The following is a 16,908-nucleotide window of genomic DNA, read 5'->3' on the forward strand; positions in this document are numbered from 1 at the left end:
TGTAATTCAGTGATTTTTTATTTTATATTTTTAGTAGGTTTCAGAGTTGTGCAGTCATTACCAGGTTCAAGCCCTAGCTCCCCACATGCAGGAGGGACACTTCATGGATGGTGAAGCAGGTCTTCAGGTGCCTTTCTTTCTTTCCTAAATTTCTCTCTGTTCTATCCAACAAAATAGAAAGAAAGAATAAATAAATTAAATAAATAAGGAAATCATGACTGCAAGGATTGGTAGTGAACCACAGGGATAACACCCATAGCAATTAAAAAAAAAAAAGCAACAAAACAATCTGTTAGTATGTTTTTCCTCTTTCACTCAAGCTCTATTCCCAAGTCCTTTCTACAGCCAATATTTCTGACAGCCAATATTCTACTTTTTGTCTCTATGGTCTGCATATCCTGAATATTTCAGATACTGGGATTTTGATAGAGACTGCATCGATTCTGTAGATCTATTTGGAATTACTGTCATTTTAACAGCATTAAATTATCTACTACATGGATATGTGAGGTGTTTTCCCACTAAGTCTTTAGAAGCTTTCTCGCAAATCTGTTTTATCATTGTGTGCTTAAGTCCTTTGTATGGTGTCTTGTTCTACTGCTAAGTGTCTTAATTTTTTTCTGCTGCTAGTAAGAAAGGAATTGCCTTAATTTCCTGTTTGACTTAATCACTGTATAGTACTGAAATTTCAATGATATTACAACCTCACTGTTAATTTATGAGCATTAATATTTTTAGCCCATAGAGACATATACTTATGTCACCTGCAGAAATAACATTGCTGGTTCCTTTTTAATCTGGATGTCCTTTATTTTTCAGCTCTTATTTTGCTGCTCGGGTTAAATCCTCTATTACAATGGCAAGCAAATGTGAAAAGAGACAGAATTCCATTGTCCCTGTCTTTAGAATGAAAGCTTTCAGTCTTTCCTCATTAGGTATGATACTAGAGGTTTTTATTGTTTATAGAAAACACATCCTGTTGAAGACGTAACTCTAGATGCTTATTCTTCTGCAGAGGTTATTTTTGTTGTTTGTTTACTTGCTATTATTATAATATTGCCACCAGGGTTATTGCTGAGGCTCACTGCCAGCACTACAAATTCACCATTCCAGAGCCATTCTCCCCTACCCCCAATAAAGGACAGACAGAAATTGAGAGAAGAGGAGGAGACAGAGAGGGAGAGAGAAAGACAACTGCAGACCTGCTCCACTGCTTATCTACTGTCCTGCTGTCCTTGTAGTTCCCAGGCCCCATAGGTGGGAAGTCCAGCTCAAACCCCGGTCCTTGCACATGGTAGTGTGGTAGTTTAACCCGGTGCGCCACTGGCTGCCCCCCAATCTCCTTGATTGTATTTAATTTTTTATACTTGGCTGCACTAATTCTTGCCTAGTACTAGTAACTCTGTGAGATTACTAAAACTCTCTAGATATGGGGAGGGTGGAATTCATCAGTATACAGCAGCTGCCAAATCTACCAGGACTTGCTTTTCCACACTGGAAACCTGTAGCTGTGGAATCTGCAACTTCATTTGTTTGGGAAAGAAAGACTGAAGTCTTCACCAAATGACCCTAAGGATCTTCCCCACTTTGTGGAAATTGAGAATGGGAGAACAGACACAGTCACAAACACTGGCCTGATACATCATCAAACTGTGAAAAATTGAATCTGTTGATGACCACATACTGCTAGATTTACTTGGACTAAATCTTCCTGGCAAAGGGAAGAGGTGATGTGGATTATTTGTGAGAGGAGTTGCTTTCTGTTTGTGGGAGGGTCGAAGTTACCCTTCAGCTTTGGCTCTTATTGGAGCTATTTTTCCTCAGGGTTTACCTGTGGGGATGGTTACCATACCTAATTAGAATGTACCTTACAGACAGTGAGTTTCCTTAAGTTTGATGACAAAGATTCAGAAGTTGTTTAAACGCCTCTTCAAGCAATCTCTGGAGAATGGGGATGATCATCATGATTAATTTTGACCAGCTCAATAAATAACTTCCCTGGGGAATAGTCCCCTAGCTGCTGAGGAGGAGGGCATACTGAATATCTTAGTTATTTGTTAAAGAAATACACAACACCACACACACACACACACACACACACACACACACACACACACATTGAGGAAGTTCTTTAATTTGAAAGACAAACTGTAGGGGCTACTGAAGTGGGACTTTGCAGTGAGGGAGAGAGTGCTCAGTTGAAAATGTAAGGCAGAGTGAGAATTTATAAGGAACAAGAAAGGGATGGGAGTGTCTGTGAATGGAAAATGTTTAAGAGGGAGAGTCCAGGCAGTGCTGCATCTGGTTAAGTGCTCACATTGCAGTGCACAACGACCAGGTTTCAAGTCCCTAGTCCCCACCTACAAGGGAGAAGCTTCATGAGTGGCAAAGCAGTGTCGTAGGGCGCTGTCTCTTTCTCTACTTCTCTCCCCTTTCATTTTCTCTCTATCTGTAACCAATAATAAATAAAAATATTTTAAAAGAGAGAGAGAATGACTAAGAGAAACTTTTGGCTAATGTGAGCCATCAGCATTCTGGCTGAAGGCCAGAATAGAGTGAGCCAAACACTTAGGAGCTGTTAAAAGACCCCTATTTTGGGAAGCAGATTCTCTTCAACAAATGGTGTTGGAAAAAAATGGGTTGACACATGCAGAAGAATGTAACTGAACCACTATATTTCACCAAATACAAAAGTAAATTCCAAGTGGATCAAGGACTTAGATGCTAGATCACGAATTATCAGATACTTAGAGGAAACTATTGGCAGAACTCTTTTCCGCATCAATTTTTTTTTTTTAATTTTTTATTTAAGAAAGGACTAATGAACAAAAACATAAGGTAGGAGGGGTACAACTCCACACAATTCCCACCACCCAATCCCCACAACCCACCCCCTCCCACGATAGCCCTCCCATTCTCCAGCCCTCCGGGAGCATGGACCCAGGGTCGTTGAGGGTTGCAGAAGGCAGAAGGTCTGGCCTCTGCAATTGCTTCCCCGCCGAACATGGGCTTCGACTGGTCGGTCCACACTCCCAGTCTGCCTCTCTCTCTCCCCAGCAAGGTGTGTCTCTGGGGAAGCTGAGCTCCAGGACACATTGGTGGGGTCTTCAATCCAGGGAAGCCTAGCCAGCATCCTGGTGGCATCTGGAACCTGGTGATTGAAAAGAGAGTCAACATACGAAGCCAAACAATTCGCTGAGCAATCATTGATGCCAAGCTTGGAACAGTGGAGAGGAAGTGTTAGGGAGGTACTCACTGCAAACTCCAGCGTACTTCTGCTTTCAGGTATATATTTTGCAGTAGTTCATGGACACGTGTGCACATAAGCTCCCTCTCACAGAAACTGATGTACATCTAGGTTATGGGACTTTGTTAGAAAGTGAACTACCTGAGATGAAATTAGAGTGTACTATAAAAGGAAAGGTCTCACCCGAGTAATGAAGCTGAAGGGTTGTCATTCCACACGTGAAGTCTCTGGATACAGTCTGAGGTGAAGCATGTTGAGGTGGCAATCGTTGCTTTGGTTAGGTTGTGATCGGTGGATGCAGTATTATTTGGTTTGGATTGGGAGATGCATACGGGAAAGTGGGCCCTATCCAAGGGTTCCAGGACTGGGGGAAGTAGGGGCTCTATAGTGAAGATGTGAGGTTCTTGCTGTCTTAGGGTTCAAAATGACAATCGATAGTTAATATTATCATCACATTATTTGTTAATTGGGTTAACTTTGAAAAGTCCCTTTGTTATGGTTTGCTGTACAGTATCCAGTATCTTGTATATAGCTGTGCTATTGGATGCTTCTAATCTACTTGGTCTAGGCTTTTGAGAGAGTCCGCATATCAAATACATAGCCTATATATTACAAAGACTCAGTTTGTCTTCTGAGAAACTTTGAGACATACAATTGATTTCCCCCTCTCATATTAATTAACTACTGATTTATATGTCTACATTTTGCTAGGAGTGTACATAAACACCATTCCCACCACCAAAAGACTGTGACCCATCCCTCCCGCCCACTCCCACCCCCCACTGGCCCAGGAAGCTGCATGTCTACCCCTAACCACTGGGTTTTTACTTTGGTGCCCTACTTACAATTTGATCAGGTCCTGCTTTTAGTTTCCCTTTCAGATCTTGTAAGTCAGCTTCTGTTGATGAGTGGGATCATCCCATACTCATCTTTATCTTTCTGACTTAGTTCACTTAACATAATTCCTTCTAGCTCTGTCCAAGATGGGTCAGAGAAGGTGGGTTCATTGTTTTTGATAGCTGCATAGTATTCCATTGTGTATATATACCACAGCTTTCTCAGCCACTCATCTGTTGTTGGGCACCTGGGTTGCTTCCAGGTTTTAGCTATTATGAATTGTGCTGCTATGAACATAGGAGTACACACCTCTTTTTGGTTGGGTGTTATGGAGTCCTTGGGGTATAACCCCAGGAGAGGAATTACTGGGTCATATGGAAGGTCCTATCTAGCCTTCTGAGAGTTTTCCAGACTGCTCTCCACAGAGGCTGGACCAATTTACATTCCCACCAGCAATGTAAAAGGGTTCCTCTGTCCCCACATCCTCTCCAGCATTTGTTGCTGCTGTTCTTTTTGATGTATGCCATTCTCACAGGAGTGAGGTGGTATCTTAGTGTTGTCTTAATTTGCATTTCTCTGACAATCAGTGACCTAGAGCAGTTTTTCATATGTTTGTTAGCCTTTTGGATCTCCTCTGTGGTGAATGTTTTGTTCATTTCCTCTGCCCATTTTTGGATGGGGTCATTTGCTTTTTTGGTGCTAAGTTTGCTGAGCTCTTTTAAAGATATCTTCAATAATGAAACGAATCCAATTACAAAGAAGACTAAAGCAAGCATAAACCCATGGGACTACATCAAATTAAAAAGCTTCTGCACAGCAAAAGAAACTATTACCCAAACCAAGAGACCCCTCACAGAATGGGAGAAGATCTTTACATGCCATATATCAGACAAGAGGCTAATAACCAAAATATATAAAGAGCTTGCCAAACTCAACAACGAGAAAAAAAATAACCCCATCCAAAAAATGGGGGGAGGACATAGACAGAATATTCACCACAGAAGAGATCCAAAAGGCTGAGAAACACATGAAAAAATACTCCAAACCTTTGATTGTCAGAGAAATGCAAATAAAGACAACAATGAGATGCCACTTCACTTCTGTGAGAATGTCATACATCAGAAAAGGTAACAGCAGCAAATGCTGGAGGGTGTGGGATCAAAGGATCCCTCCTGCACTGCTGGTGGCAATGTCAATTGGTCCAACCTCCGTGGAGAACACTCTGAAGAACTCTCAGAGGGTTAGAAATGGACCTACCTTATGATCCTGCAATTCCTTTCCTGGGGATGTATCCTAAAGAACCCAACACACCCATTCAAAGATATCTGTGTACACATATATTCTTAGCAGCACTTTTTTTTTTTTGCCTCCAGGGTTATTGCTGGGGCTCAATGCCTGCACCATGAATCCACTGCTTCTGGAGGCCATTTTTCCCCCTTTTGTTGCCCTTGTTGTAGTCTTGTTGTGGTTGTTATTGTTGTTGATGTCATTCATTATTGGATAGGACAGAGAGAAATGGAGAGAGGAGGGGAGGACATAGAGGGGGAGAGAAAGATAGACACCTAAAGACCTGCTTCACCACCTGTGAAGCAACTGTCCTGCAGGTAGAGAACTGGGGGCTCAAACCAGGATCCTATGCTGGTCCTTGTGCTTTGAGCCACTTGCACGTAACCTGCTGTGCTACCACCTGACCCCCAGCAGCACAATTTGTAATAGCCAAAACCTGGAAGCAACCCAGGTGTCCCACAACAGATGAGTGGCTGAGCAAGCAGTGGTATATATACACAATAGAATACTACTCAGCTATAAAAAATGGCGACTTCACCGTTTTCAGCCCATCTTGAATGGAGCTTGAAAAATTCATGTTAAGTGAAATAAGTTAGAAACAGAAGGATGAATATGGGAAGATCTCACTCTCAGGCAGAAGTTGGAAAACAAGATCAGAAGAGAAAACACAAGTAGAAACTGAATTGGAATTGGTGTATTGCACCAAAGTAAAAGACTCTGGGGTGGGTGGGTGGGGGGAGAATACATATCTAAAAAGGATGACATAGGATCTAGTGGAGGTTGTATTATTTTATGGAAAACTGGGAAATGTTATGCATGTACAAACTATTGTCGAATGCAAACTGTTGAATGCAAAACATTAATTTCCCAATAAGGAAATAAAAAAGACCCCTATTTGGCATAGAGTTGCTGTTATTCTGGCTGAAGTATTCTGGATAGATTAACCAACTAGGTTATTCTTATTTAAATTGTATAATCAATAAACCAGTAGGCAAGCTCAAAAGCCAGATACTAGTAGGGAAGAGTTCAGAAAACATGGAAATTATTTCTTGACTGAGTAGGCTGTTTAGTGGGTGAGCACAGGACTTGGATGTGTAAGACCCAGCATTTGATCCCCAGTAAAGTTGTAAAGAATGTAAAAATACATGCTAGGCCCCCATTAATCATTTTCTCATAAAATAAGTACAACTTTGAAAATAAAGAACAAAAATTATTCATTCTTAGAGTTTTTGATTTCTAAATAGTATTTAAGAAAACAGGCTCTGCTAACACATGAAGAAGAGCCTATCTCTCCAAGTTTATATCTATTTTCTTCAAATTTCTGGCATGGGGTATTATTCAAGTGCTTTTCTTTATTAATGATAACTTTGTATAGGTGAATTGCTATGTGGTAATTGTAATACAGTATGTCCAAATTGAGATGTGCAACAAACATGTTAGATTCAAAGTGCACAAAAGTGAAAAACATGTCAAAGATTTTTATAGCGACTTGAAATGTTTTATACATATTGATTTAGATTACTTTCTACTGTAGTTTTACTGTTTTTAGTGTGGCTAGCAGGCAACTTATTTATTTGCCACCAGGATTATTACCTGCATTCAATACCTTAATATTCATAGCAGCCAGTCACTGGCTTTGTTTTTTTTGTTTTTTTTTTTTTGATAAAGGGTGTGAAAAAGAAAGAAGTAAAGAGGGAGAGGAGAGACACCTCCAGCACTGCTACACCACTGGTGAAACTTCCTCCCAGAGTGAGGACCTTTGATTTGAACCCAAGTCCTCACACATGGTCATATATATATGTTACCCTACTGGATGAGTCATCACCTCACCCCTACATATATTATCCATGTGATTGATAGTCTGTCTCTAATGAAAAATGCTCCTTAAGATTACTCCCAATAAACCACCTCTTAAGGGGACAGAAAAGATTTGAATTGTCCAAAAGAACTATGAGTCTGGAGGCATTAAAAAGTATAATAAACTCCTTCCAACATAGGTAATCTTCAAAAGGTTATATTTCAATGCATTGAGAAGTCATATTTTGAGCTAGAGAAACAGCAAAATAATTATGCAGAAGACTGTTATATTTGAGGATCTGAGTTCTTGGGTTCAATTCCTAGCACCACCACATAACAGAGCTGAAGTACTACTCTAGTCTCACTCTCTTTCTGTCTTTCTCTCTCATTAAATTAAACAAGCAAACAAATAAATACATAAAATATTTTAAATGGAATAGAATTGAGAGCCCAGACATAAGCCCTCACACATGTGGACAATTATTTTTTTTTCCAGAGCACTCCCCAGCTCTGGCTTATGGTGGTGTGGGGGATTGGACCTGGGACCTAGGAGGCTCAGACATGATAGTCAGTTTGCATAACCATTATATCTCCTCCACCCAACTAATTTTTTTACTTCTATTTTTATTTTTTATTGGGGGAATAATATTTTACAGTTGACAGTAAATACAGTTGTTGGTACATATGTAAACTTTCTCAGTTTTCTGCAAAACACTCTAACTTCCCACCTTGGTCATAATTCACCATCATGCACCAAAATCTGAACCAATCCTCCCCAACCCCCTATGTGCACACAGACACCTAGAGTCCTTTACTTTGGTGCCATACACAAAATCCAATCCAAGTTCTGTTTTGTGTTTACTTTTTTGTTCTTATTTCTGAACTTCAGTCCATAAATGGGATTATCTCGTGTTCATCCTTCACTTTCTGCTTTATCTTTCTTAACATGATTCCTTCAAGCTCCAGCCAAGATGAGGTGAAGAAGGTGATTCATCATGTTTAATAGCTGAGTAATATTTCATTGTTGTATTGTTATGTGGAAAACTGAGAAATGTTATGCATATACAAACTATCGTTTTTACTTTTGACTATAAAACATTAATCCTCCAATAAAGAAATAAATAAAATCATTGTGTATATATACCACAACATTCTTAGCTACTTATCTGTTGTTGGACACGTATGTTGCTTCCAAGTTTGGGCTACTACAGACTGTACTGCTATGAATTTTTTTAACTTTTTTTGATGAGTGTGTTTGATTCTTTAGGACATATCCCCAGGGGGAATTACTAGGTCATAGGGTAGGTTCATTTCTAGCCTTGTGAGAATATTCCAGACTGCTCTCTACAGGGGTTGATGCAATTTACATTTGTACCAGCAGCACAGGAAGATTTTATTGCCCCCACTACTTCTGTAGCACTTATAGAATCTTTATGTCTTTGATGTTGTCTAGACTAGAGAACTTCTCAGCTATTATGGCCTGAAGAATGCTTTCTTCCCCTTACTCTCTTTCTTCCTTTGGTAAGCCAATAATATGTATATTATTTCTTTTGAAGTCATCCCATAGGTCTCTGTTGTTGTTTTTAGTATCTCTTAATCCCTTTTTGAGATCTCCTACTTCTTTTTTAGTTGTCTCTAATTCATCCTCAATCTTGCTAATTCTGTCTTCAGCCTTATTGATTTCTATTTGTCTCCTCACTACTGTTTTCTGGAGTTCATCTATTTTGTTACCTTGTTCTGATACTGTTTTAGCTTGTTCAGCTAGCTGTGTTCTTAGCTCAGGTATTCCAGCTCTCAGCTCTCTAATAACCTTTAGATAATTAGTGTTTTCTTCTTGAGTCTCATTTGTTGTTTCTGTATTTCTGATGACAATTCTTTCAAACTCTTTACTCACTCCTGTGATTATTTCCTTAACCAGTGTTTGGATATTGGATATTATGTTGTGCTTCAACCTTTAGAGGGCCTTTAATTGGACTCTTGTCCTGATTCATTTCTCCAATATTTCTTCTTGTTGGTTTAAGCATTCTATATTGTATGCTATGAGGTCCCTCTCTCAGTACTTTTCAAACATACTGATCACTCTTGCCTGGATTGACTTGTGTCTAAGTAAGGCAATTAAAGGGTTCACATTTGTGGAAATTGACAGTTGTTTCAGTATTATTTTAATCCTTGAGTTGGAGCTGAGTGGTTTAAAAGCCTCTTTTGTTATTTTTCTTCCCTGTAGTCTATGGGAGTCTGAGGGCTTTTAAACTATAAGTAGGCTTCTTAGCTTAATCACTGATTTCTGACCAAGAGATAAAGCAGGGTGGGGCAGAGATAATCCATTGGTTATGCAAAGAGACTCTCACAGCCCCACTGCTAGGCCACCAAGGTAGAGATCTTTTCCTAAGTTTCCTGGTTATTTCTCTGTTCCCTGGTGTCACCACAGGGCCTCCCCAGGATGCTCCAGATTCTGAGGGCAGTAGCAATGGAGACTCACAGTTGAATTTGGTGAGTCTTAGTGGAGTCCTCTACTCCCTTCAGCAGTCTTTTTGTTGGTGAAACAGACTAAGGGTGGTGTCTCAACTGGTAAACTACTGTACTGTTACCATCCACTTAATCTCTCCCTAGGCTCCTCTCTGTCCACGAGCTGCACTCATTGGTGATTTGGTGGGTTCCTAAAGTCATTCTAATCCTGTATTGTTCCTCTCTTAATTTTAAGAGAGTACGATTTAGTGATTAAATACCACATATTTCTTTTATTTATTTATTTATTTATTCCCTTTTGTTGCCCATGTTGTTTTCTTGTTGTAGTTATTATTGACGTCATTGTAATACCACATATTTCAATTACAGGTGACTTGTCTTGCAATAGAATGAAAAATACCATTCTCCTTGCGCTTTGCGCCACATGTGCTTAACCTGCTGTGCTACCACCAAACTCCCTTTATTTTATTTTTTAACTCTATAGAATGTTTACTGATCTTTAAACCATTTATACTAGACTGAGTACTTCTTATATCTCCTTTTAATCTTTAGCTTTCTTTTCTGAAAAATAGAGGCATGTGTGATATTTCAACTTTTCCTTAAAAGTGAGGAATATGATATATTGCACTAAAGTAAAAGACTCTGGGTTGGGGGAAGGGGGTGGATTCAGGTCCTGGAACATGATGACAGAGGAGGATCTAGTGGGGTTTGAATTCTTATGTGGAAAACTGGGTAATGTTATGCATGTACAAACTGTTGTATTTTACTGTTGACTATAAACCATTAATCTCTCAATAAAGACATTTTACAAAGTAAGGAATAATGGAATTAAAAGCAAATTTTATGTAAGTGTAACACAAAAGCATGTTGTTATTTTTTAAAACTTTATTTAATTTGATATGACAGACAGAAATTGAGAGGGAAGTGGGATAAAGAGTGAAAATGAGTCAGACACCTGCAGCCCTGCTCTTCACTTATTAAGTTTTTCCCTTGCAGTTGGGAACAGTGGGCTTGAACCCAGGTTCATGTACATGGTGATATGTGTACTTAACCATCTAGCCCCACATTCTGTTACTTCTTTTTTTAAATCTGTGTTTATAAGGCACAGCAATAATAGGACAGATATTGACGACATGTGAATATCAACATTTTAGAGAAAACTATGTATGTTTATTTACATTCAATTACAGAAATACTGAAGTGGACATTTACTCAAAACAGTAGTAAAATTATTCTAAATTTATTACAGCTAGCCATCTGTGGTAAAATTCTCATTTTTTCAATAAAGAAAGCAAAAAATATTAGAATAACAAATGCTATATTTTAAAGATATCCTTTCAAATGTACCAGGATTTCAAACTTCCATCTGCTTATTTGCTGAATGAAATGATACAGAGCATTTGTGGAAAACAGTGCACTTCTGGTCTGTCTTCATTTTCTGAATTAGCCCTTGTACTAGAGGTGACCGGATAACATGTTCCTATGCTCTGCCAACAACATTTATTTAGGCCAATTTGAAAGGGTCTCTTGGGAAAATTTATGAGAAGAGAAAGTACTGTCAAACTAGCTTTTGTTACTCCATCTCTTTACATCCTTTTATCTTTTAGTCTCTCAGTGCTGCTGTTTTTTTTTTTATTATTATTATGTCTTAAATACTGTGACAACACAGTTGAATTAAGAGCCCATGCCTTAATTCCTATAAGAATAGTGAAGACAAAAAGCAATTACTTACTAAATATTTAATGGGAAGAATAGAATTCTTTGTTTAGGCACATTGTCTACCCATTAAATAAAAGCTGGTAAATTTTGTTCTACTTATTTTTCCCTTTATTAATGAAAAGATGATTAAACTAAATCTTGCCCAGATGAGCCATATCCTTATGTGATAAAGGAGTTAGAATTATATGTTCATGCTTAAAGTTAAAACCAAAATGGCATTACAAAAACTGTTATTTTATAAAAAACACTTTTTATATGAGATATTACAGTAAGATATATTATAAGTCATCAAGTAAATAATCACTTTCATTATATAGGGGCTTTCTCTTTCTTTCATGCTTTCTTTCCAGTAAAAAGTAGAAGCTAACACAGTGATCATCTGTCTCAATCCCATGTGTTTACAATCTATGAACCAAATTTCAGAGTTTAGGGAATTTGCTGAAGGTCATCCAGATAATGAACACTGAAACTTATGGATCTGTGCTTGCTCTGGTTTCCCCCAGCATTTCTGGATGATAGTGAATCAGTGATTAGCCAATATCCCCATCAGATGGACACACTAGGGCATCTGGCATATGGCATCTCTTCAGGATGCTTGCTTGATTACCAGAGCTAAGTTCAAGAAGAAAGACAAAAGAGAAAAATAGGTCTGAGGAACTAGATGAGAATAAAATGTCAATGAAACAAGAGAAAAATCTAAAAATATCTCACAAAACTGTTCACATAACCCAGTCTAATCAACTGAGCAGTCAAGAGTTTGAAGAGTTGATGGGGTATTGAATGGTGCAGTGGAAAGAATCTGAAATGTGACATGATTTGGAATACTCCCTTTCCACCCACTAAAAATGTTAACTTAAGAAAGTGATTTTGTCACTCCAAGAATTACCCACTTGGTAAGCAACATTGCTTGCTTGTTAACAATTAGTTTTGTCCCCCTGTCCTTGGGCTGCTCTCTACTGTATGATACAATGACTCTACTGTATGATACAATGACCCTTCCATGATGGTCTAAATGTGCCAATCAAGTTGACCTTCAAACAAGATGGGAAGGTGGAATTTTTCAGTTTGTTAGAGACAAATTCATATGTAGAAATTGTGCTAGGGCTGACATTCCTTTATAATCAGTAACATCCAGGGTATGCTTTAATTTCCAATATTGTTAAATATATTGTCATTCTTTCTTTTTGCCTCCATGGTTTTTGCTGAGGTTCTACAGAGCCACTGCTCCTGGTTGTCACTTATTCCATTTTATTGGATAGTACAGAGAGAGAGAGAGAGAGAGAGAGATCTGCAGACCAGCTTCACTGTTTGTGAAACACCCCTACCCTTTCAGTTGGGGAGCCAGGGGCTGTACCCTTAAGCACATCCTCAAGATTAGACCACATGTTAGGCCATAAAGTTAAAGCAGTACAGAGAGGGAAACTCATAGCCATACAATCACACATTAGAAAACAAGAAAAAGCTCAAACAAATGACCTTACTGCATGCCTTAAGGATTGGTCACATTGTGAGTCATCATATAAGACAAAACATGAGGTGGATTAATTACATTCCACACCTAATCCTGGCTGCCAAGATCAAGTGAATACAAAATGAAACATACAATTTGGTTGGCTACACTGTGCAAAACAAAATGATTTAACTGGGGAGTCGGGCTGTAGCGCAGCGGGTTAAGCGCAGGTGGCGCAAAGCACAAGGACCGGCATAAGGATCCTGGTTCGAACCCCGGCTCCCCACCTGCAGGGGAGTCACTTCACAGGCGGTGAAGCAGGTCTGCAGGTGTCTATCTTTCTCTCCTCCTCTCTGTCTTCCCCTCCTCTCTCCATTTCTCTCTGTCCTATCCAACAACAACAACAACAACAATAATAACTACAACAATAAAACAACAAGGGCAACAAAAGGGAATAAATAAATAAAATAAATATAAAAAAAAAATTTAAAAAAAAATGATTTAACTGGATTAGTTACATTTTAGTCCCCTAGGTTTGCTGAAGTGCAGGAATAGCAGACATACCTGTCTGTCTATTGTGAAATTGGGGAACATTTTATTTCATTTTAATCTTGTTATTTATTTATTAGATTTCATTTGACTACAGCTCTACTCAGCTCTAGATATTGGTGACACTGGGATAAAATCAGGGATTCATCACAGTCAAACCCTGTGCTCTACTGCTCTGTTCTTCTTGATCCTTGTATTTATGGCTGAAATAACATCTGAATGATTTTTTATCAGTCCTTACTTTAACTAATGTCCCAAAGGATCATATCTATAAGCTAGAGAGCTATAGATTTTAGAGACATTTTGTTCTACCACCTGATTCTACTCCACCTAGTTATATGACACCCAAAAAAGAATATATCATTTTAAGACTCAGTTTCCCACTGTGAAGTGCAGGCTGCAGTGTTATTAGAAAGAGACTGAAGGACAATATCCATAAAAAATATTTATTTTGGGTCCGGCACTCAGGAAATAAGAGTGTTGCCACAGGGCTCTTGTGCCTGGGGCCTAGGCTTCTACTAATCAAGGAAAAAACTCCGCTGATCCAGGGGATCTGAACCGCAGTTCCCACACTGGACACTCTGGAGGTGAGAGTGCTGCCAGGAGGCTTTGATCCCCCTGAGAAAAGACCTCCCAGAACCGATCCGTGGTCCCAGCACGCAGGAGGAGAAAGCACTGCCACAGGGCTTTGAGCCTGCCCAATCCTCCCCGCCATGCACGGAGGCCCTAGAAGCAACTCACTGGAAAAAAAAAAAAAAAAAAAAAAACAGCGGCAGAAAAAGGGCCTTCCAGGAACAGATCCAAGGTCCTGGCACTGGGGAGGCGAGAGCGCTGCCACAGGGGTGCTGTACCCACCCAACCCTGCCCGCCAGGCACAGAGGCCCTCTAAGCCTCTTGTGCCAGCTGCCTGGGACCGAGTTTTCTACTAATCTAGGAAAAGACTCCGGTTGAGAAAAGACCTGGGGGTGGGGGAATCTGATCTGCATCCCAGCACTCAGGAGGAGAGAGTGCTGCCATGGGGCTTCTGCGTCCACCCAGCCCTACCCACCAGGCACGGAACCCTCTAAGCCTCCCATGCCAGATGCATGGGGCCAAGGCTTCTACTAATTGAGGAAAAAACTCTGGCTGAGAAAAGATCTGGGGGAGGGGGCGGGGGGGGGGAAGGACCCGATCCATGTCCCAGCACTCCGGGAGGCAAAAGCGCTGCCACTAGGCTGTTGCACCCTCCCAGCCCAGTCCTATCCACCCGGCACAGAGCCTTTATTTATTTATTTTTTGCCTCCAGGGTTATTGCTGGTGCTCATTGCTTGCACCACGAATTCACTGCTCCTGGAGGCCACCCCCCCCCTTTGTTGCCCTTGTTGTTGTAGCCTTGTTGTGGTTATTATTGTTGTTGATGATGCCGTTCGTTGTTGGATAGGGCAGAGAAAAATCGAGAGAGGAGGGGAAGACATAGAGCGGGAGAGAAAGACAGACACCTGTAGACTTGGTTCACCACCTGTGAAGTCTCCTGCGCCAACTGCAAGGGGGCCAATGCTTCTACTAATCGAGGAAAAAAACTACTGCAGAGAAAAGACCTCTGAGGGATCCAATCCTCAGTCCCAGCACTCTGGAGGCGAGAGCGCTGCCACTCCGCTGTTGTGCCCACTCAGCCTTCCCCTCTGGCGCGGAGGACCTAGAAGCCGCTCATGGAAAAAATACCTTGGGCAGAGAAAAGACCTCCCTGGAACAGCTCTGTGGTCCCAGCATTCAGGAGGTGAGAGCGTTGCCATGGGCCTGTGGCACCCACCCAGATCTCCCTGTCGGGCACGGAGCCCTCTAAGCCTCCTGCGCCAGTTGCCTGGGCCCGAGGCTTCGACTAATCGAGGAAAAAACTTCAGCAGAGCAAAGACCTCCAGGGAACTTTTCAGCAGTCCCGGCACTGGGGAGGAGAGAGCGTTGCCAAGGGGCCATTGCGCCCACACAGCCGTTCCAGCCCGGCACTGAGGCCCTCTTAAGCATCTTGCGCCAGTTGCCTGGGCCCGGGGCTTTCACTACTCCAGGAAAAAATCAGGCTGAGAAAAGACCCCAGGAGGATCTGATCCATAGTCCCAGCAATTGGGAGGCAAGAGCGTTGTCTGGTGGCTGCTTCAGTCACTCACTCTCCCTGCGGGACCCCAGACTCTTAAGTCTCTAGTGCTTGCAGCCAGCCTGAAGTTTATACTACTCAAGGCAAAAAAAAAAAAAAAAAGAAAAAGAAAAAAAAAGCAGAGATAAGACTTCCCGGGGAATCAATCATTGGTCCTGGCACTAGGGAGGCGACAGTGCTGCCTCAGGGCTGTTACCAGCCACCCACCTTCCCTGCTGGGTCCTGAGGCCCTCTAAGCCTCCCAAGGGAAAAAAAAAAACTGTTCGAGAAAAGACCTCTGGGATACTAACAGCAGTCCTGGCACTCAGGTGGCAAGAGCGATGCCTCCGGGCTGCTGCACCCTCCCACCCTCTCTGCAAGGCCCTAAGTCCCTCTAAGCCTCTGGCTTGGACTACTGGAGACAAAAAACTCAGCAGAGAAAAAGAACCCCCCCCCCCCCCCCCCCGCCCCCGCAGTCCTGGGACTCAGAAGGCAAGAGCTCTGCCTAGGGGCTGTTTGCCCTTCTTCATGCATTTGGCCCACCTTCCTGCATATTGGTATTCCTAGAACCTCCTGAGTACCTGCTGTTTTCTCCCTCTGCCAACATGCATGGGCCCTAGTGCCCAAAGGCTGTGCCAAAAATCTCCCACTGGCTAGACTTACAGAAATCAAGCAAGATGAATCTCCCTGGGTGGAAACCGAACACAGGACCTTGTCACTTAGAAGCAAACTCTCTGCCAAGAAATTTAACAGTCAGCCAGAGGCTTTGGGTCTTAGCTGCAGGGGAAAAGAAAATCTGTTTTTGTTTTGTTTTGTTTTGCTTTACTTTATTTTAAATCAGAGCAATTCTCAGCTGTGCCATTTGGGTGTGTGGGAAATTTAACCTGGGACTTTGATTCCTCTGGCATTACACTGTCTTTGCATAACCACGATGCTGTCTACACACTATAGTCCCTAAACAAATATGTTTTAATAATCTAAGATTATTAATAACTTATGACTTCAAACTCAAATATAAAAATAAGTTGAGGCACAGAAAAAATGGCGACAAGAGAACTGGATAACAATTATAAATAAAATAACTTTACATTGTACTTGCCTGAAGAAAAAATAATCATAGAGGATAGGGAAAAAAAAACAACACCAGGGGAGTCAAGCAGCAGTACAACGGGTTAAGCACAGGTGGTGCAAAGCGCAAAGACCAGTATAAGGATCCTTTTCAAGCCCCGGCTCCCCACGTGCAGGGGAGTCAATTCACAAAAGGTGGAGCAGGTCTGCCGGTGTCTTTCTCTCCCCCTCTCTGTCTTTCCCTCCTCTCTCCATTTCTCTGTCCTATCCAACAACAAAGACATCAATAACAACAATACAACAACAACAAAAAAGATAAGGGCAACAAAAAGGAATAAATAAACATTTAAAAAAACATAACTACTACTAAAAAAAGAAATC

Source organism: Erinaceus europaeus, chromosome 5 (assembly GCF_950295315.1).
Source record: "Erinaceus europaeus chromosome 5, mEriEur2.1, whole genome shotgun sequence".
NCBI lineage: Eukaryota > Metazoa > Chordata > Mammalia > Eulipotyphla > Erinaceidae > Erinaceus > Erinaceus europaeus.